General features: G+C 39.3%; 1 protein-coding gene across 5 annotated transcripts in view; it reads left to right on the forward strand.

The window, feature by feature from the left end:
• TMEM117 (transmembrane protein 117) overlaps nucleotides 1-23,513 on the forward strand; it is a 490,241-nt gene that overhangs the window by 164,759 nt on the left and 301,969 nt on the right. Inside the window, exon 1 of one of the 5 annotated variants that reach the window (XM_045466031.1) lies at nucleotides 16,526-16,549. The exons of the other annotated variants lie outside the window; for them this stretch is intronic. The gene's annotated coding sequence lies outside the window, so the exon portion shown is untranslated. Of the gene's footprint in view, nucleotides 1-16,525; nucleotides 16,550-23,513 lie in introns of those variants that run through there. 5 annotated transcript variants of the gene reach the window in all.

Here is a 23,513-nt window from a genome sequence, read left to right on the forward strand (position 1 = left end):
CTTATGTGTAATGTGTAATTCACAGCTTATAGGCACTGAGAAGTTTGTATGTACATGCATCTCTTTCCTGGTCATCTTTCCCAGCTCTTTGTCTCCGGGTCTCTCTGAATCTGATCTGTCTTTCCTTTTAAAATCTTCTAAAAATAGAATATTGATGAAACAAGCATATTTTGAGGCTTTGTGCTTGTTAGGTACGTGAACTCAAGGAACTTTCAATGTGGTAAGAACCATTCAGAGATCTATTGCTAATATAGTTCTAAAGAGTGATGTTTTAAACCATTTTTATCTGTCCCCTTTTGTTTCACAAAGAATGTCTTCTATTCCCTTGAGTTAAGAATTTACATCAGTAAAGACTGAAGATTTAATCTTACTGACAGCCCTGAGGACATTCAAGGGCAATATCACCCATGTTCTAGGAAGTTTAGGACTGAGAGTGATGGCATATATTAAGAATATTCAGATTGCAACTTCTCCTAAATGAAAATTTATTATTTCATTATTCCTGAGGCTTCATTTATTACGATCCTTGGGATTTGAGATAATTGAAGACAACAATAATAATCCCTTTATGTGTTATATACTGTGGAGTCATTCATTTTGAAGGATTCCCAAGTGTGTCACAGACTGCATATACAGTTCAGGGTGGGGAGCTCAGGAATGGAGAAGGAAATGTACATAGACAGACACACAGATGCCCTTGAGGTCCTGAGGGGACCTTGCAGTCTCAAAATAAGATAAATCTCATGGACTGTCAGAGGTATTACAGACCCTCTCCCCAACTCACAGTAGCCACCATAATTTGATGCTGAAGGGAGGATCGTGATAATAATAATGATGATGAGGACAATAATAATAGATCATATCTACATCTGTGCTAATGAAACAGTAGCAGACTCTATGCCATGTATATATGCAAGAAATGTCAGACTTCCTTTCATTTCTCAAGAATAAATGAATAATAAGATATACTTGAAGCCTGGAGGTATATAATTAAAAATTTTTGTTAAATGAGGGTCTGGCAGATCTAATGTTGTAAGAGCAGAATTGTACATTGTGTACTCTTTCACTAAATATTTCCTTTCCTGTCAAGTGGTGAACCAGGTAATCATTTAGGGGATGGATCTATTCAGATTTTCCATGATCAAGTTGTTTGGCAATGGAAATCATCATCTTGAAAAAGGAGTTGAGATGCATAAAATGGTAACCTGAGTGGGGCAGTGGTGAGACAGAGGTGGGGACAATGTGTCCCCAAATGACTGTGTCCCTCATGCATCTTACTTATTATTCAAAGTTACTAGAGAAGCCAGTGAACTTGAGTGTGCAGTTGCAACTTTTAAAAAAATCTCATGTACTTAATCACCATTACTCATTTTGCCAATGTTTTTAAAAACCTGCATTTGATTGGGAAGTCAACATGATGCATTGAATCAGGGCATAATCCTCTGCCGTCCAAAAGATGTGGGTTCAGATACCAGCCCACCATCCGTACTCCTAAGAGGTTTGCAATGTTGTAAGTTATTTCATTTACCTGGGTTTCAGTTTCCCTGTCAAATACAGAGGTGATAATAATAGTGTGTAGAGTTCATAGTTACCATGTAGATTAAATGTGTGTGGCACATAATAAAACTCAATAAATATTAGCAATACTGGTAAAGGTCTGGGAAGATACCTATCTCACTAATGATTAGTTCTCTTTGAAATAACGTAGGTATTTTTTCAACAGTTCTTTGGGACTGGTTCACCCCTTTCCACCTTTTTTGATAAACTAGAGACCATGTCTTAGGACATTTCTGGCTGCTTTTAGTAAAAAATAAATTCATTTGATTACTTCTAGTCCTCCTGGCAGCAATGTCAGCTGAATGCAGGGCAATAATCAACCTCCCAAAGTGCTTAGAGGCCCCTTTCCTCCTGCCTCAGGCTGCTTCAGGCTGGCCTTAGGAAAGAGGCCTATTTCACCACCTAACACTCTGACATCTTTCCCTAATTTTCTAGGCTGTCTCTGGTTCCTCCATCAAAGCAAGGAGGAAGGAGCAGGAGGAGTCATAAACGACCATAACTGTCATGGTCAGTCCCATTGGACTCTTCAGGCAGCTGTGGGTGATTTTGTGAATTCTTTGGAGTCCCTAAGGCAGCATTGCTGGGAATGTCTCCCCTGTAGTTCCCTTGATGTGGGCAAATGAAATCTCTTTTGGCTGGTCAGTTACTGTTCCACCATCATTCCCAAGACACTTCCGGTGTCCCCACCTCATCCCAAGTGTGCTCTTGGCCAGAGACTAAGACAATTCCTGCTAATCTTCTCAAGCATGGTACATATCTGATCGAGGGACGTGGGGGGAATCACATATCCTTTAGCTCAGTACATTATGCTATTCTGCCCTACCCCCCTTGCAGGACCTCTCTTGGAAAGGCTGTCACATCAGGGGGCCAGACAAGAGTCTCTTCCTCTTTGGATTTCTCAGATGTAGGCCACATTCCAGTTTTAGTGAATCATCTTAGTTCTAGGAGACAATATGTATCTCTCTGATACTGCTTTCCCTGAGCTTAAGGTCCAAGAACATCACTCTCTGACCCTATGGAATATTAAGAGTTCTTATCATTTTCAGCCTCTTCTCTCAGTCTCTCCACCCTCAGATGTGTCCAGATCAGGGTTGCAGAAGAGGTTCTTTGTGAGGTCTCTGTAGTGGTCTCTGACACCATGTGGGTTTTTTTAAATAATTCAATTCTGACACTGTCTGAGTTAGCACAGACTTCACAGGTTAAGGGTCTCAGTCCCCCATGACTGTTGTCATGTCAGATGCCACCTGCAAGTCTTGGGCTCCAGTGCCACCTGCACTTCTGTCCTACTTGGCTACAAATTCAGGAGTTTTTCCAATCCTTCTCCAGGTTTAAAAATTCAGTAGAATGACAGAAAACTCAGGAAAGCACTATACTTACAAGGATAGTTTTATAAGGATACAAATGAACAGTCAAGTAGATTGATATTTAAGGAAGCAGAGTCTGGAAGAGTCCTGAGCCCAGAGCTTCCATGCCATTTCCAAGCATGCTACTTGTACCCAGCACAGCAGTATGTTCACTAACAGGGGAGATCTCCAAGCCTCACTAGTATTATCTAGGGTTTTTGTTTTGTTTTTTTTTTTCACAGGCATGCTTGAGTAGCTCATTGGCCACATTATTGAAGTTAATCTCCAGTCCCCTTACCCTCCCTGGAAGTTGTGGAGAGTGGGGCTAAAAATTCTAACCCTCCAATCATGAGATGGTTTCTCTGGCAGCCAGCCTTTCCGTCCTGAAGCTATCTAGCTGTACTGCTCAGCCCCCCTTTCAGTCCTATGAGTAACTTTGCTAGTATAAACTCTGATATGGTTCAAAGGGACTGGTATGAAAAACAAAGACTTCGGAAATCCCAGGGTTTTTGAAGCTGTGTGTCAGGAACCCTGGACAAAATCAAATATGTATTTTTTACCATACCACCACCCTTGAACTTTAGGAGTGGTTGGGACCTGTTGTCCAAGGACCCCAGCCAAAAGAGAGACAGGAAAATCTCATTAAACATCCTGTAACATGGTGAAAGTGCAACAGAATTATTTCAATGTCATTATTAGTTTAGATAGAACAAGTATGGCTTTATTTAAATCTGGATGGGAGAACTTTAAATGTTCTTGGAATTTTTTTTTCACCAAGTTAGGTAATTATAAGTGAAAGGAAATGATGCAGATCAAAGAACTTCTTGAAAAATTGCATGCCTGATAACTAGTGACATATTTTTAATATTTGCTGTAAACATCCTGAAGGTCTTGCCTTTGGTGAACTGATTTGCATGGAGATCCCCTGGATGTCAGGGCCTTCAGATTAATGACATATATTGAGAAAGATATTTTCCTATTTTGAAAGGTTTGTATGTAGAAAGAATATGTGGCTATAAATCTTAATCGAGGATTGGAAAGGAATCATTTATCTGGTAATTTGTAAATTTTCAAAGATGTCTGAGGGAATTAAAGTGCTTTGAATTTGAAGATAATCTTGGGGTCATACTGAAACTTCTGGGAAGTCTGTTCTTTTCCATAGTCTGGAAATCAATTTTCTTACAACTCTCCCCGAATATATGAACAATCAGTTCTGAAATGCAACTGAACTGTGGCAAAGGGTTGGTTATGATAATTGCAAAATCTGCTCGGAGAGGTTATCTTAAAAACCATATGGCATATTTCAAAAAAAGATGTCTACAAATAAAATTTGAAAACTTTGGAATTCTTTACAAAGTATGTTTTAAATATCAGAAGTACCTTGTTATCACTGGGAGCATAGTTTTCCTATTAGCTTTTAGGCTTGTGAGGTAGGATGTGCAATGACTGATATTTTCTTTATAAGCAGCAATAAAGATTGTTGATGTAGACTTTCCCTAGTCCCCCCAAAAGGTCCACATCCCCAAATACCATCCTCGTATGCAGCCGAGCCACAGCTGTAAGCTAACCTTAAGATAGTTATCAGAGAGCTCTTTGTTTATAAGTAGACAATTGGATAATTCAAATCAAAGTGTAGCATAGAAAACAATTTAGAACAAGGAAAGTATAAATCTGCGGTACAAACTCTACTTAAACAGTTATTAGGGAGCTTTTTATCCTGTAAAAATTAAATAGAGACAGGAAAATTTACATTAGACAAAACTTGTATTAAATAAAAAGTTTATATATCTCTACTAACTATTTGTGTTGATAACATTTTTTTTAAAGAAAATACACACTTAGGTGAAAAATAAATAACTGTTGGAAACAGCCGTCCAGCCTCAGAGATGCTGTAATCCTTTATCTATATTTCCTATCACACACCTAAAATCACTTGGGTTATAATAAAAATCATACAAATTCACTGTAGAAAAAATTTTAAAATATGGGTAGTTAAAAATCAACCCTAGGGAAAAAAAGTTGTGAATAGAAACATGGAGTCTGGAACCAGACTCCATGGTAATAATAATAATACCTTTATTATAAGGTTAGTATTAAGATTAAATTAGTTAATATTTTCAAAGTGCTTAGAACAGTGTCTGAAACATATGAGTGCCATATAAATATATTTTAAATAAGATACAAACACATCATCTTTAAGCATGTGTTAAAGATGCTTAAGCAAAAATTTATCCTACTGTATATCTTGTTCCTGTTTTTTTTTGCTTATGTTATAATCGTTTTTATGTCTTTAATATATTATGCAATTTATCTTTAAAAGCTTAAGGCAATTTATTGTGTTTAATTCAAAAATGATATAAATTATTATACCTATAGCTTGTTTTTAGCTCTATATTTTTTAAAAGAAAGTCATGATACACAAAATGAGTAAATGCTGTTGGAAAATGGTGCTGATGGACTTGCTCAATGCAGGGTTGCCACAAACCTTCAATTTGTAAAAAATGCAGTATCTGCAAAGTGCAATAAAGCAAAGTGGAATGAAATGAAAAAAAAAAGTCATGGTAACAGAACTCATGATTTTAGGACAAATTATGATAAGTGGAATTATAAGATATATACGTGTACACACATTTATAAACATTTATTTTTTATAAAATAATAAATTGCTTTTCCTAGCATCTTAGTCATTTTCTTCCCAGGATCTGTGAATGAGGATACTGACACCTCTTTTCAAATCTCTGTTCCCAAACTACTTATTTATACTATGTTGGGAAACTTTCTCATCTGTCGAGTTAACATTTTAGTTTATATTATAATGTCTTTTCTAGAGATTAAGTGTTTTAAGGTCTTAATTACACTTACCTAAAGAGAAAGTTGGAAGGAATTTTGCAATGTTAATAACAGTTACAGGTGTTAGAATACAGCTTTGAGAAAGTGTGTGGCAACTTTAGCAGATAGCAGGAACTTGAGCTTGACTGTCTCTTTTGTATTGTAACATAAATTATACTTAAAGAACAACTGTGAAAGTGGGTGACACAGGAAGAAAAATGAGTCATAGGTTGTTTATTCAACCTGAAAACAGCAACTAACACTATGTGCCAAGCACTGTGCTAAGTGATATGTGTGTATATGTATTATTTAATGCATATGCATGTGTGTGTGTATCTTACATATATATTTTACATAATTTCAAGTTTTCATAATAACCTTATAGGACAAGCTATATTATTATCCAAATTTTACAGACAAAGAAACCTAGGCACAGAGATTTTTTTTTTTTAATTTTTTTTTTCAATGTTTATTTATTTTTGGGACAGAGAGAGACAGAGCATGAACGGGGAAGGGGCAGAGAGAGAGGGAGACACAGAATCGGAAACAGGCTCCAGGCTCTGAGCCATCAGCCCAGAGCCTGACGCGGGGCTCGAACTCACAGACCGCAAGATCGTGACCTGGCTGAAGTCGGACGCTTAACCGACTGCGCCACCCAGGCGCCCCTAGGCACAGAGATTTTATAACTTGCTGTGTTTCCATATCCATATCCATCACCCATAGTGGTGGAGCCTCAATTTAAACCCAGGCAGCCTAGCATCAGAATCTGTGGCCAACACATCTTGCCTTCCCAAATTCCTATTTCCAGGAATCATAGAAGAGAAGGAGCCACATATTTTGGGTTGGGGGAGCATTTCCTTCAGAAAGCGGAGCTATAAATGGAGCCTGTGACATTGTTTTAAAGATTGAGAAATAGCAGGCACATTAAGGTCACCCGAAGGCTTAATGAGCCGGGTGTGAAGTAAGTAAGGTTTTGGTGCCATTGAAGCCTGGCACAAGCTGTTCTGCAGAGCAGACGTGAGCAGGCACCTCTACGCAAGGTGTGGAAATGGATGCAAAAGCTCTGATCAAAGCAAGTCTCATGCCTGTGGGTTATCGCTGACTCTCTGGAAGAAAGCCAGATAGCTCAACCCTACTTGTGTCTAGGACTTTTTGAAGGAAATTACTTTAAATAATGGCTGTCTTCCTTTTAGGTAGCTTAAAGAGTTGTGTCTTACAATGAAGGGTTAAATCTAAGATGGTGGCTGTGTTCCGTGATTCCCTGCCCTCATTAGAAAAGTGAGCTGTGTATCTAAATCGCCACGTTGGTAAGAGTGTGTCTTCTGAATGCACCGTTTGTTCAACAAAAATGTCCTGCTCTTAAGAAACGTCTAGAGGGAGGCAAGTAACACGCGATAATGACAGACAGGGAATAAGTGCTGTGAGGAGACAAGGGGATATGAAGAACCGTTTTGTGGATCTCCCCAAACTGCACGCATACACCACTCATATCCCTGAAAGAGAGTAAAAGATTCCCCCCTAATCAGCGTTTACTTGTGGATAATGTCACAGATGTTCTGAAGAAAATTTGCCATAAAAAGTCAGTGCTATGACTAAGTGTTTTGGATAAAAATATAGAAGGTATATGGCGAGGCAGTAGATTAAAAACTAAAGATTAATCTTAAAAAGTCAATACAAATTATTGAGGGGCAGCCTAAAGAGCATAGTTGAAAATGTGTAGAGATCTCGATTCTGGCCCTAATTCTGATGAGCTGTGTGGCTGTGGGTGAAACTATGCTCTTCTGTTCCTTGATTTATTTATCTGGAAATAGAAATACAAAATACTGGTCAGGATAAAATTGAATAACAAAGCTTGCATGCAGCTGATTTATTTTGCATTAAATGGTGTCTGTATTTTAAGCAGTGGGGACTGGGTCTGGTCTAATACCTGTACAGGCTTCAATTCACAATATCAGGATTTCACCAATTTTTCCAATTTTATTTAAGTGAAGTTACTCTATGCAAAAATAAATCATTGCTGAAACATTTTTTTAATTTCCATTATGTTGATAAGAAGCCATTTGAGTGCAGCTGTGTTTCATTATTTATTTTTATTCAATATTTAATTTGGAGAGAACCAACAATATAGAGGTGTAGGAAATAGAGATGCTCTTTTCTGAAACAGTCATCATACTTGTTATTGACATCAGATACTGGGCAATTTAACTTGCTCAAAATAATATATTCACCAAGAATCTCAGCAGCCTCTAGTCAAAAATGAATCACCTATACAACAAGAGATAGTCAAATCATTACGACAAAATCTGAAACCTATATTTTCTCACTGAACATGATCTTTTATAATCACAATGGAAAGCTATTTCACCAGGTGCGACCCGGGAAGGCATCAGTAGGTGATGTTACCTGGATCAGTTTTTCTATGCCGTGAATGCCAATGAAATCAGTTTCCAGGTTTCTGTATTTTTCTGCAGTTGATACTGAACTGAACACTGCTTCTTATTTTCAGGATACTTCCTCCTTAACATTGTCTCAAGCAGTTAACAAATTCATATACTGAAGAAGTAAAAGTTGTCATGGTGATTTAAAAAAAAAACCCACACACAGAGATACATTCACTCTGAATAGTGTTTCTTCTTCCGCAGGAAAGTGGTTTCTGTAATGTACAGATAATTATTACAATAAACTGAACTGTGGATATGGAGCAAGTATAATCTGAGCTCTGTAGACTCATATGGATTCTGCTGTTAAACCCTTTCTTCAGCTCTTTTGTTCACTGTACTGTCAACATATTTAGTACATTTCTCCTCTGTAAACTTTGCAGATCAGAGAAACCAACTGTATGAATCAAAGAAGCAAGGAATACATTTTAGTGTATTCAAAGTAGTTATAATTTAGAAATAAGTTGGAATAACAGGTGAATTTATAAGAAAATGGCTATTGTGACCCACCTGGTCACTTTATCAAAATTTCTTTAAGAGAACATGTATAAATAAATAACTGAAAGAATTTTATTTATTTATTTAGCAAATTCCCCATTGTTACGAGGAGAGAAGCACAGTTTTTGAGACAGTTCTGTCAATAGCTGTGCTAGCAAATGAATGTATTGCTGTAGTTTAAGGATGTGTGATAACCTCACTATTTCTTTTTGGGGAGGTCCTTACTTTAAAAAAAAAGTGTAAATGGGTTATGGCATCCATTTTGTAAGTAATTTACAAAAGTTTGCACTATTTTACCTCTTGTCACATTGAAGAAATAAGGCATAATTTTCATTTTGTCAGCAAATCACTCTATGACAGGCAAGTGTCTACATAGTGTATACAGCAACATTCTCTAAAGGGTTGCAGGTCCCCTATGAGAACTTGCAGTGTGCTCATTAAAATTACAGCAACAGAAAAAGCAGAATAAATTGCCACCAAGTATTTGACTATGACATTTATATGTATTTCTTCTTGACATGCCTATGGGCATGTCACTGTAAATTGTCCATGAGGATTGTAGTGACAGCTTTATGGACTAAAATTAGAGACCTAGCCTCTCACTTGGCTAAATGGTGACAGCCTAAATAGGAAGAACATAGTGAAAATATCTTATGTGTAGCTGCATAATTCTGTTATGACACATTTTAGGCATAGACTATCCCAAGTACCTTGGGAACTTGCAACAAGAAATGAGAAAGTGAGTATCATCAAAAGATTTCCAGTATGACAAATATGAAGGCTCCCAGCCCTGGAACAATTACACATGCAACAATAGCACCTACCTCTTAAGAATAATGTGAGATTAAGCGAAAGCTCCTAGCCCAGAGACTGGGGTGCATGGGAGTCTTCATAGACGTGGAATTTTTCCTTCTCTTCTAGGATTGCCCCTTGTTTTCCTTTACCAAACCATGTAGGGAAGCTAATGTGAAGCATAGAGGTGTGAGATCAACTGTAAGCACTGCCAACACTCAGAAGGAAAGTTTGCAGCAACTGACGAAGGATTCAGGGAGAAGTGGAACTTGACCTAGTTTTTGAAGAAACTTGGAGCTTACATTAAGTTGGGGAAATGCAGAGAGTAGTGCAGGCAAGAGGGCCTGAGAGACCAAGGAGGCTGGGCAGCGGGAGCTCACCGGGTATTTCTGAGGTACGATGGAGGAGCAGATGAGGTTGGAGGCTGATGGCAGAGGGCTTCGACATGATATGCCCAGAAGACTGTGGACTTTGTTTCCCAGGCATTGGGGAAGTTGTTGAATAATTTTGCTTGCTGGAATAATGGCAGCATTTAGGGAGAAAAGTTTGTTAGGAGAGGAGCAATTTTCAGGGATAAGACGATTTATTTTTAGGCATATGAAGATAGACAAGAGGGAGGCACAGAAGCATTGGAAGAAGGTTAGGGCTGTATATGTCAAAGCCATAGAGTTTTGAGTTTTCAGAGAGAGAGAGAGAGAGAGAGGGAGAGAGAAAAGAAGAAGCAGAAGGAGAAGGAGAAGGAGGAGAGGAGGAGGAGACATGGAAGCAGAGAGAGAACAAGGTCTTAACTGATTTTGACATATGCCCATGTTTAGCAGATAGGAAGAGGCAAAACCCATGAAAGATAGAATAAAGGAAGGTTACTAAGGAAAAAGGTCACTGTGACAAAAAAGAAGATTGTCACGTGGGCTGGGGGGAGGAGTGACTCTTACTCATCTACTAGGTTCAGTCTGTGTATGGTTGGCTTTAACTCGCTTTATTTCCATAACAAACCCAGTGACATATGATCACCAAATTCTAGCTCAGAGAAAGAGGCTTTGGTTATTAAATTGGGTTGTGCAATTTTTAAGTGGCAATTGGATTGGAACAAAAGATTATCTGACTTCAAGCTCTGCTTTATGATTATATAAAACAAGAGTTTAAAGAGGAAAGTTTAAAATAAGGCCCTGAGAAGACACATAATAGAAAATTAAAGAAATCCATTGGCTTTGGTAGTTAAAGAGATTTTTGGTGAAGTTCAAGAAAATCATTTCAGGGGTGCCTGGGTAGTTCAGTTTAAGCATCTAACTCTTTATTTCAGCTCAGGTCATGATCTCACAATTTGTGGGTTTAAGCCCCACATCAGGCTCTGTGCTGACAGTGTGGAGTCTGCTTGGGATTCTCTGTCTCCTTCTCTCTGCTCCTCCCCTGCTCATTCCCTTTCTCTCTCTCTCTCTCTCTCTCTCTCTCTCTCTCTCTCTCAAAAATCAATAAATATTTTTTTTAAAAGGAAGTCATTTCAATTGAGAGTTGAAAAAATTCATTGCAGGGTTATTAAGGAGGAGTTTGTGGTTAGCAATCAGAGGCAGAGGACGTATATTCTCTGGAGAAGTTGGGCAGTGCAAAAGAGAAATATGATGGTAGACCTTTGGTGATTAGCATCAGAGAAGGGTTTGGGGCAATGGTATGGAGAGCATTTTAGAACTTTTCTGAGAAGGTGATTAAGAGGAAGCTACTGGAGCTTGGCTAGGCTGTGTTTTATATTGAAGCAAAAACATTTACTCTGTAAGATAAATGAGGGAGAAAGAGGAAAGACTGGTCTCAGCACTTTCTAGTGGGAGGATTTCCAGGCAAGATACGGTGGCTGAGGTCAAGGAGAGAGACTGAGGAAGAGATGCGTTTAATGCAGATTTTTCTGAGTGAAAACATATGCTTTGTGTGACACGACACCTTCTGTAATCCTCACGCATTTCAGCAAAACTACACACTCTGAGATGTACTTGGTGTGATTAGTTGTTTTTTCATCTGGCAAGATTTACAGCAATGTTGGTGAAGTACTGAAACAGTCACCTCATAAGGAGAAGAGCCCATATTCACGAGCATTTAATTTATCATGGTTGTTGTGTATTGCTTTAAGATTAGAACGATTTATGTGGTAGAGGAGGGAAGCAGTAGAGAGCAAGAGATTGAAGGTACAGTGAGAGATTGGATGGATTCGAAAAATATGTTTTTAGGTTGGGAATAAGAGGTGGCCATCTTTTTCTTAGAGGAAAGGGAGGAAGAAGGAGAAGCTTGGGAAATACAGAGTGATATTTTAAAGTGAAGTGACTATGGTGCCTAGGAGAACTTGGGGAGAGACATTCAAAATGGGAATTTATGCCCAGATGACCTTCATCATATCCTCTGTGCCACTGGGGAGCGGTGCCATTTGCTGGGATGAGGAATTCGGGCTGAATGTATGGCTTGAGGAAGGAAAATATTTTGGCCCATCTGATTGAACAAATGATTAAAACTACTGCCAAGCAGGGGCACCTGGGTGGCGCAGTCGGTTGAGCGTCCGACTTCAGCCAGGTCACTATCTCACGGTCTGTGAGTTCGAGCCCCGCGTCAGGCTCTGGGCTGATGGCTCAGAACCTGGAGCCTGTTTCCGATTCTGTGTCTCCCTCTCTCTCTGCCCCTCCCCCGTTCATGCTCTGTCTCTCTCTGTCCCAAAAATAAATAAAAAAAGTTGAAAAAAAAAAAAAACTACTGCCAAGCAGCAGAAAAAGATAGTTTTGAATGCCATTGCGTTACTTCTACAAACTTTTCTATCAGTGTTGCCATTTGGAGTAGAAATGAAGAAAGTCTAGGGATATATTTAGGTAGGAAGGACTACATGCCTCAGATTATATCGGGAGTGCTATTGCCAACTTTGTGTGAAAGAAGTAGTTAGGTATATGCCAGTTTGCTTTAAAAAGGAAGGCCCACTAACTAAATTTGTATGTCTTACGACATTTAATTAAAGTATCTATATAAGGTGTCTGCATCGTCTATGATACACCCATTTTGTGCCTCACTGATTCTGCCCTTGGTGGAATTATCCCATTGTGAGTAATCCCCATTAATGTGTTCAGTGTTTTGATCATGATGGGCTATATTACAGTGTGTTTCATGGCAGTTCTCTACCTTTTATCCCTTGTAAGAGGAACTTCTGTGTTTCAAGTTCTCCCCCTGAAGGAATAGGCCTGGGAGCCATGTTTTTAACCAGTTGGACCTCGTCTGCCCTAAACCACAGCTGATTGGAATATAGGAATCCCCTGACACAGGACAGCTAAGCTGCAGTTAGTGACTTATGATCCATGGCCTGGCAGGAAAAGATGAGCTAAACCAGTAAGATTCTCCCCCTGGGGAATCTTATTTGATAAATGCTAAGAAGCTGCAAGAGGTTACTGAAATGGAGAGGGCGTCTGGAAGTCTACTTGTGGCCATAATTGTGGGATAGTCATGATTCCACAGCCAGTTTCTAAAAGGACCTTAGGATGTAATCCTAGAAATACAATCTTAACAGTTTGTTTTTGTTTTTTAAAGCACATTAACTCCCCATCAGGTGCCGTAGGAGCCTCACGAGGTCTTTTCCCTGGAACAGTTGGGACATTTAACTGGAACTGAAACAGTATCATCCCTCCTTCTGCGGAAAGTCCTCGGAAAACTCATAAAGAGACACTGAGACCCAAAACCCTATCTTTAAGAATCTTTTGTCCTCTTCTTTTCAAAAACCCGAGCAATGAAATTTTACTATTTCTTCAATACAAAATTCTTTCCATTTTGAAGCAAGAAGGAATTTTTAGGAGTATGAAAGAATGCCACAGAGCCATTAAATCCCTTACTGACAGTTTGTATTCTCTGCATAACCTTGAATATTTTATTAGCGATGCCAGTTTGCTTTTCAAAACGCAATCTTACTGCTAAAAGTAACCTCCAATCTATTTGCCAGTTGAAAAAGTTTCTCTGTGGTTAAATAGGATACAAATATGTCAATCCTGGCATTGTTTCTTTACATTATGCCTACTCTATTTCATCCTTGGAGGATGTAATAAAGCCAATTAAAATTATATGCAATTTTCTGACGTTTATAAAAGATGCATGGCTCTGAGGGAGAAAAGTGGCTAAAGGTGGTTGCTAGGGACAACCAAAAAAGAGGCTATAAATTAATAGACTTTCTCCTTTTAAATATGTCATTAATCAAGTGGAAAGGAGGTAAATTTAAAATATTTCTTAGAGGAAGAACTTTTCCCATTTTAGGGAGACTCTAAACATTTGTATGCCAAGGTGAACTCGTCAGCCTCTTGGAGGTCTCCTTGAAGGGATTACTGAGAAGCAATTCTAGAAAGAGACCTATGTCTTTTTGGATCAAAAAAGAAAGCCACGAAGCGTGATATGATTCTCTAAAAAGAGAGATGATGACAAACTTCTGGAGTCAAGCCAAAATTAAGTAGGTCATGGAGGAGAGGGTTTCTCCTTAAAGCTATCAGAACAGTGTGAATCAGTTGATATGATTTCTCTTTTACTTTCAAAAAGTTTAAAGGGTGTCTGCTTAAATATAGATGCTTATTTTTATTCTTTGAAAAATTAAAAAAATATTTAAAATTGATATCCAATTATTTAGCACATGGTGCAACTATGATTTCAGGAGTAGGTTCCTTAAATGCCCCTTACCCATTTAGCCCATTCCCGCCTCCCACAATCCCCCCAGTAACCCTCTGTTTGTTCTCCATATTTAAGAGTCTCTTATGTTTTGTCCCCCTCCTTGTTTTTATATTACTTTGCTTCCTTTCCCTTATGTTCATCTGTTCTGTGTCTTAAAGTCCTCATATGAATGAAGTCATATGATATTTGTCATTCTCTGACTAATTTCGCTTAGCATAATACACTCTAGTTCCATCCACAAAGTTGCAAATGGCAAGATTTCATTCTTTTTGATTGCCGAGTAATACTCCAATGTATATATATAACACATCTTCTTTATCCATTCGTCCATTGATGGACATTTGGGCTCTTTCCATACTTTGGCTATTGTTGATAGTGCTGCTATAAACATTGGGGTGCATGTGCCCCTTCGAAACAGCACACCTGTATCCCTTGGATAAATGCCTAGTAGTGCAATTGCTGGGTCATAGGGTAGTTCTATTTTTAATATTTTGAGGAACCTCCATACTGTTTTCCAGAGTGGCTTCACCAGTTTGCATTCCTACCAGCAGTGCAAAAGAGATCCTCTTTCTCTGTATAGATGCTTATTTTAAGTTGAACCTTAGCTATTTGCATGATATGTATTTTTTTAATTGGAAAGGGTTTGGAAGCTCAGGCTAATTTATTATTTCAATAAAGCTTGCAATTTAGACCAGAAACTAACCCATGATTCTGCCACTTACTGGTACTGAAGTTATTTAGATGGCAGGCGTATTCTGTCAAGTGGCTCCTGGCAGAAGTGGGCATGTTCTCAGTCTGTTAGTGAGGGTTTCTCTGCCGTGGCTTCTAGTTTCATTTGTATAATGATTCAGTTGATCGGTTGCTTTACAGTCGCTTTTCTTTCAAGCAGAGGTTTTCTCCTGAATACTGTGATTGCCAATGTGATGTGATAAACTACTATTTCTCTAGTTGTTTTAAGCTTCTTGCTAGAAGCTTATGCTTAATTTAGTGCTCAATAACAATAACACTTTTCATTTACTTTTAGTAATATGACCTGCAAAAGTAAATAGTAAACTATAAACTCCATTCTCCTCAATGTCAAAAACAGTTCCAGGGACATATTTAGAGTTCAATAAATATTTCTTGAACAATTGCATGAATAGAGCATTGAGAAATGCATATGTGATTATTGGATTATATATATAATTGATATATTATATATATTATAATATTATAATAATATATATTAGATGTTTTAGATTATATATATAGTTAGATTATATATATAATATTATGTGTGTGTATATATATATATATATTTTTTTTAGATGTTTATTTATTTATTTTGAGAGAGACAGAGAGAGCCCAGCAGGGGAGGGGCAGAGAGTGAGGAAGTGAGAGAGTCCCAATTAGGCTTTTCCCTGACACCACAGTTTGATGTGGGTCTCAAACCCACAAACTGCAAGATTGTGACCTGAGCCGAAATCAAAAGCTGGATGCTTAACCAACTGAGCCACCCGGGCACCCCATAGGATTATATTTTTAAGGAAAAAATAAAACCCCAACCAGTCACAAATTTTATTTGGTAAAAATTCACGTAAAGCTGTTAGGATAAAGGGCTTTATAAACCGTGCTGAACAAAATTGTTCTGACAGACCAGAAGGGAAGGACTTCACATGGTGAGCAACAGAAATGATGAGATAATGAAGATATCTCACTCATGTGCAGATCAACTCGTGTGCAGTTGAAACTCAGCAAAGTGGGGCAGGGGTTTACATTAATGTCCAGTTAGGATTTGGGGGAAGTTCAGGTGAGGAATCTGGCAGGGGTTTGAGGGATAAGTAAACGAGTACATGGGGACCGGCCTTAGCTTTAGATGTCAAAGTGTATTGAGCATCCTCTGGACCTGTTTGTAGACTTGTTGAATTTCCTGCTGACTTGGTGAGTCAGAGTAAGCAAGCTAAATGTTTTGAGTCACCCGTGTCACCCGTTCTGTTTTGAAGCAATTGCTTAATTGGAGGAAACTCCAGGCCTTGAAGAATGTGGGCTTTATTTAGTTGGTAGGGACTTTTGTAAATTGGCATAGGGGTCTAGCTGTGATGGCAGCCAGTTGTCACAGTTAATTGTCTTTCTTGACTCTTACCAAGGAGTTTGAGCCCACCCAAAGAGCTTGGGATAAAGTAGAAAGAGGAATAACCATTAAGGTGTTTATTCTTCATGACTTTTAATTGTGATTATTTATGTAATGGTTTACTATGCGTGCGACTTGTTTAAAAATGCCCTCAAATCACTTTTGGAAGTTCATGACATAAATGATAATTTTTAAAAGCCATTGATCTTTTCACAGTTCAGAAAAGTATAAAGCCTCAAGTGTTCAGTCAGCTTCGTGAGTGAAACCTATACTTGGCAGGAAATATAGGGGATCCATACTGATTTAAAAAGTTACAGGTAAGTGAAGCAGTGCTGGGCAGGGGGAACTTTTGCAGTTTGATTGGGTTAGAAGAAAGGCGTCACTGAAAGATAAAATTTCAGCAAAGACCTGGAGGAAGAAAGGGAATGAGCCTGGCAGATATCTAAAGAGGGGAACCTTCCAAGTGGAGGAAAGAGTAAAGAAAAAAAAAATGCTTGAGATAGGAATGTACCTAGTGTGTTGAGTCAAAACCCAAGAGTGAGCCAGGTCAGGGGAAGATGGCCGGAGATGAGGCCAGGGAGTTCACAAAGGGGAAATCGCATAGGGCTTTTTCCGTCCTTGGGAAGACAGCCTTTCCCCTGAGTGAGGTAGGTGTCATTGGAAGTGTTTTGAAGCAAAAGAGTGACACAATCTGACTTAAGTTTTAAAAGGGATTATTCTGGGAGGGGGGGCGCCTGGGTGGCTCAGTCAGTTAAACATCCAGTTTTGGCTCAGGTCATGATCCCATGGTCCACGAATTCGAAACCCTGCATCGGGCTCTGTGCTGACAGCTCAGAGCCTGGAGCCTGCTTCAGATTCTGTGTCTCCCTTGCTCTCTGCCTCTTGCCCACTCAGACTCTGTCTCTGTCTCTGTCTCTGTCTCTCTCTCTCAAAAATAAAATAAAAACATAAAAGTGATTATTCTGGCTTCTATCATTATCTCAGTTAGGAATACATTTGGCTGCAAGAACAGAATAACTAATAGCAGTTAAAATGAATACGAATTGTTTTTTCTTGTATTTCTTTTTGATGAAGGACCTTCCTGGAATCCTTCACTGTTACCATGATACCATCAGAGACCAAGCTCTTTCTACGGTTCTTTTCCATCACCTTCCACCTGTTGGCTTTTCTCTTTGTGCTCATTGCCCCACGGTTACAGCATGTCTGGCTGCTGTAGCTCCAGGCGTCACATCTTTGTTCAAGGCAGAAAGAAGGAAAGAAAGGCAACACTTAACCGTACCTACAAGGAAAGCTTTCCCTCCGTGTAACAGGCCATTTGTGCTTCTGAGAGAGAATGAGGAATTAAAATACTTGTTTTCTTAGCTCTTACTGAAGAGGTGGGAAAAGGACTTGGGGATGGGTGCTGGGTCAGTCAACCCGTGTTTGGCAGTTATGATTCATTATATCTGTTATATGTGATTCATTATATCTGCTGTATCAATTTATTAGCCTCTTTCATGCACATTTGCTCATTGGGGTCCTGTAACGATCCTTTGGGAGAAAGCAAGGAAGGATAGTAAGCTCCATTTCAGAGATAAGACAAAGCCCAGAGAAGCGCCTGCCTCCCAGGTATTTTAATGACAGGGCAGGGACTAGAACAGATGTCACCGACTTGCATTCATTCATTAGTTCCTGGCACCTAACTTTAGAGTCATATGAAAAGTCTGGATTCTCTTCCCGCGGACACATTGCCATTTGCATCCAGCCTCCTCTAGCAAATGAGAGGCTAGTAGAGGGTCTCTGCTTTCTCCAAGGGCTTGGAGACTGTGATAACATTGTCACTTTTTTTCTGGTTATCTTGAGTTCTGAGCTGCTGGAGGCAATGCAGGAAGACTGAGGAGTAAAGAAAAGCATTATTCTAGGGAGGGAAGAGGCAGAGTCACCCTTGGGGCCCTGAGACATACTGGAGAGCATTCCTGAAAATCCGTGGATAGAATCCTGCTTGCAGAAACATTTGAAATGCACCTGAAGAGCTCTCGGTGTAAAGAAGGTATATTTTCATTAGTTTTGTGAATTGCGTAATTATTTTATAAAGATAACAGTTGCCCTTTGCTTTTGACTAAATCCGTGGTTTTCTAGGTGAGGTTTACTTAAAGCTGGGTTTCCAAGTAGCTCTGAGAAGCAGAACAGCTGCGCTCCGTGCCAGACAGGCATTTTTTTCCTCCTGTCTCAGAGTCGATGCAGCTGGGAGAGGCTCGTGTTGCTCTCCAGATCCATCTTCTGTCCAGGTGCACATTCATCCTTCCCCTTCACAAGACGGATGCTGTTGTATCTGGGAGACCTTGGGACCAAAGTAATTAATGACCCACGGCTCCAACTTGGCTACAAAAGAATACAGCGAGGCCCTAAGTTTAGGCAAAAAGGAGTAACAACGTAAGACATTATGAGGAATGGGAATTTTAATTTATTTAGGGTGCTGGGAGCATAAACTGCATTTAATCCTTACAACGTGTATGAGGTGTTACTCTTTTATTACCGTTTTCTGTTTTCTAGATAAATAAACTGAAATTTAGAGATAATTAAATTACTTCATGTTACAGCCACTGAACAACAAAGCCCGGGATTTGGATCCAAGCATGTTCTAGTTATCCAGATACTGAAAGCTTCCTGTAGTGCCCTGCACACTTTAGCAAACCTAGGGAAAAAACAAGAAAGGTGACGAAATGCTATGGGGTCTTGGGCTGAATTAAAAAATATACCAAATGTATCCTATAAATGGAATTTGTTATGGCCTGGTGCAAGTCAGTGTAGTTGGTTCTCAAATTTTTGTGTGCTTAAAAAAAATCACAGGAGTTTCTTTTAAAATTTAGGTTTCTGGGGGGCGCCTGGGTGGCTGAGTCAGTTAAGCATTCAACTTTGGCTTAGGCCGTGATCTCATGGTTCCTAGGTTCGAGCCTTGCGTCGGGCTCTGTGCTGACAGCTCAGAGCCTGGAACCTGCTTCAGATTCTGTGTCTCCCTCTCTCCCTGCCCCTCCCCCGCTCACACTTTAGTATGTCTCCCTCTCAAATATAAATAAATGTTAAAAAAAATTTAAATTTAGGTTTCTGGGCTTCCAACTCAGAGGTTGTGGTTAAGTAGGGTTGCTGCAGACTCTGGGAATCCACATTTTAGTAAGTGTCTAGATGACTTTGATGCACGTTTTCTGCAAGTGACATTTTGGGAAATACTGCTTGAAATTGAAATTCAATAGTCAGTACCTCCCCAGGCATTCAGGAGGCTTCTGGCTTCTCATCCAAGTGTTGGTAGAAAATGGATTGATGCACTGTGCGTGAATGAAGATAAACAGGATTTCTCCAATGGAGGTCTTGCCATTTATTCCGATTTGGCATTTAGAACTTAGAGAAGACATAGAGGAAAAGCAGCCCCCTTTTTAGGTAAGAATATAGAAATTAAAAAAAATACAGAGGGAAATGTACAGCTCTCTTTACTTTTTTCCTTTACTTTGATTGTATAATTTTTTTATTTCCCCCACACCGCCAGACACACTAGAAGAGATTCTCAGAGGATGCTAAAAATATTGCTCTTGTTGCCACAGACTCACATCCCCTTTGCTTGCTTGCTTTCTGAATTCTTAGTAGAGAGGATGTCTTGGGTCTTTTGCCTCGTGTCTCTTTCTGGCAAGAATGAGGTTCTGAGTTACTTTTGAGATAGGTCTTTGCCTCTCTGGTCAAATTGACCAAATCCGCATTAAGGCCACATCCGGGTCTCCCGGATGTTAGGCAGATCTGGTGTTGGCTCAGGCCGAGTGGTTTTATTTTAAATAGGGAGCTCACCCTGGCGATGAAAAGAACAAAACAAAGGACCCAAGGTTGTAGTCCTGAATAAAAGTGTGTTCCTTTATGCAGCAGATGTTTGAGGGGGCTGTCGTTTGTCAGATATGGGCCAGGTGCTGAGCTGATAAAATAATTAGTGATTAAAAGAATTGAGTTAGAAGATCACATTGTTTTGGTTTCTTGTTGAAAACCTTTAAAATCTGCTTACATTTTCTATATTATAAGCTTATTTAAAAATCTTTCTTTATGTTTATTTTTGAGAGAGAGAGGGAGAGAGAGAGAGAACGGGGGAGGGGCAGAGAAAGATGGAGAGACAGACTCTGAAGCAGGCTCCAGGCTCTGAGCTCTCAGCACAGAGCCCAACCTGGGGCTCAAACCCACGAGCCCTGAGATCATGATCTGAGCCGAAGTCGGACGCTTGACCAACTGAGTCACCCAGGCGCCGCTTAAACATTTTAATACTTAATCTTTTTGAGCATTTACTGTGCCTGGTGCCTGGAGAATTATAAGGTGACAGAGTCCAGGAGCATGGACTTGCGTCTAACCAACCGTGGTCTTATCTTGCTTCTGCTTCCTATCAGCTAGGTAAACTCAGGCAAGTTCCTGCCCTTCTCTGAGCCCAATCTTTTAAAAAAGCTGTAAAGTATAAAGGATCTTTTGAAAGATGAAAAAACTAAAGAATGTAAAGCATTTGGCATGTATTTAGTATTTAATAAATTTCAGTTAATATTATTATTGAGGTTTCTCAGCTGCCCTTAAGGAGCCTGTAGCACAGCTAGGGACACAGATACATCCTTATTTAAAGGCTTACTGAAAGGGAGCATGTGAGTATAAGATCAGAGCAACAGAAGTGCTGTTGGAGGTCAAAACCAGGGGAGGTGTTGAAAGGAACCTCTTAGAAGAGCCTGGCCTAAAGATACAGTATAACTAGTGTATAAAGTCACCCTTTGACTATGTTTGCAAACTCACCCTCAGTGCACAGTATTCTCTTTTGAGCTACACAAATCGAGAAATATTGTATGGTAAAATTAAAGGATGTGTGCTTATTTAATCTAGGAACATGGTTCTTAATGTTTCTAGTCCATGAGCTATGTTGGACAGGAAAAAAATCACACACACACACATATACACACACACACATACGCACACACACATAAGATAATAAAACTGATGATAGGCATTTTGTGTTTTTAATTGTTATTGTCCCAATATGCCTCACAGAGGGGTTAGAGGAAGCAAGTACTGATTAAACGTGCTGATGAATGAATGCCATTTCCCTATTTTCTAATTGGTTTTGCAAAGTTACAAACAAAAGCACTTTTTGTTAAAAAAAACAACTTATCTGGAATGGGAGGACTGGTAACTTTTGAAGTTCTATCAGCTGCATTATAGCCATGGTGATTAGTCAGAATGGGACACTTTTGAGAATAAACAGGGATTCTTTTTTTTTTTTTTAATTTTATTTTATTTATTTTTTTTTTTAATTTTTTTTTCTCAACGTTTTTATTTATTTTTGGGACAGAGAGAGACAGAGCATGAACGGGGAAGGGGCAGAGAGAGAGAGGGAGACACAGAATCGGAAACAGGCTCCAGGCTCTGAGCCATCAGCCCAGAGCCTGACGCGGGGCTCGAACTCACGGACCTCGAGATCGTGACCTGGCTGAAGTCGGACGCTTAACCGACTGCGCCACCCAGGCGCCCCTAAACAGGGATTCTTTATTAACAGGTGGAGACAACATATGTCTACCTGGGTTGTCCTGGGTAGATAGGAATATATGGGTAGCCTGATTATAGTTTTTATATGTCAAACATCTATCACTAGTCCTTTCTTAGTTAATATTAAAAATAAATTCATGGCTCCTATAAAAAATAAGCTTATAAAGCCTCAGTCATACATATGTGAGAAACGTAAGTGTTTAAAGTAAAAGGAAGAAATCAAAATTAATATTCATTGAATGCTTATTTGCTAGGCATTATCTCAATCAGATATAAAGCTCAGACAGATATGTAAATTCGTCATTTTCATTGCTGGTAAGTAAGAGATATAAATAAATGAAGCTTTAATTCCTGATCTGTCTGATTTGGGACTTCATTAGAACATATATTGACAGTTCTGGTCTAAAGCAGAAAGATGTTTCACAACCATGTTGTAAAAATTGTTATTCTTAGAAAAATTCAGTGTCTCAGAAACATCAAGATTTTCAGAGGAGGAGGTAAGATTGGGCCTTTCCATGAAGACCAGGGTCTCTCTTCCTGGAATCCCTAAGAATATGGGAGCATTCCTTACTTGAGGTAATTTAGAAAAAAATTAGAAAGTGGTAAGAACTGTTTTTCGTGTACACTAACGCATTGTTTTTCCTAGTTTGTCTCTTCTTCGCTCCAAAGATTCATTCCATTTTCTCAGAAGTTGAGTGTTTTCAACTTACTTTGTCTTGTGTTTTTCCATGGTGATAAAGCTGACTTCTTACACTGGTTCAGTAGTAACCTAGAGACTAGCCCAGAGTTATTTGTGATTCGCGTCTTGAACCTGAGCTATACTCTCCCTTTAGGTTTTGGCCAAGACCAGGCACATCTGGACAATGAGACTGTAGCATGGGGAATAGAGCCAGTGACCTTGAATGTAGGAGCATAGCACTGGCTGGAGTCAGACCTCTGTTTTCAAATCCTGATTTGGGCATGCAATGGGTGTGAGGCCTTGGGTACTTCACTTCTCTGGGCAGGTCTGGCTTCATGGACTTATGACCTGTTCAGTTGCACACAAGTCTTGGCAGGAGAACCCTTCTCTTGGTTTAATGCTTTGCTGACCCTATCTTGAAATTTGTGATATTTTTTGAACAAGGAGCCCTACACTTTCATTTTGTACTAGATCTAGCAGATTATGTAGCAGGTCTTATATCTAAGCCTAATCGTTTGTAAAACAGGGATAATAATATTTTCTTCATCTTAGGGTTCACAGGATTCTCCTAGGAAAGGATGTACCTGCCACTAGGAAAGTAGAGTCAGGCAGTGAGCTTAATCCAGACTGGCTCATTCATTAAAAAGAAAGTTTGAACTTGGCTGTCATATGGTGTCTACCTCTCACATTGTTTGTTGGCTTAGCTAGCTGTGGACATGTGCCATGGGATGGGAAGAGGGAAAATCAAAGAGCTCTTTTAGATGAAAATATCTAGGAGACGTTAGAAGGGTGAGGCAGCCTTGTATGAAATTATGGTCACTCGGTGAAAATTAGGGAGAGGTTTCATTTTTAGTAGAGCAAAGCTGAGCTTTGCTACCACAGTTTTGGTGCTGACATTGGCACCATAGCTTGGTAGATTCCCAATGGTCAAGTGTAAGAGGCCGCGCCAGCGGTGGTGGTAAAGTTACCTTTTAGGTTATGAAGGACCCAGAGAACCAAGCAGCAGATACAACCACCACCACTATAACCACGAAGATGAACTCACATCATTGTGGGCGAAGAGGAGGAAATTG

This window comes from Leopardus geoffroyi, chromosome B4 (assembly GCF_018350155.1).
Source record: "Leopardus geoffroyi isolate Oge1 chromosome B4, O.geoffroyi_Oge1_pat1.0, whole genome shotgun sequence".
Taxonomy (NCBI): domain Eukaryota; kingdom Metazoa; phylum Chordata; class Mammalia; order Carnivora; family Felidae; genus Leopardus; species Leopardus geoffroyi.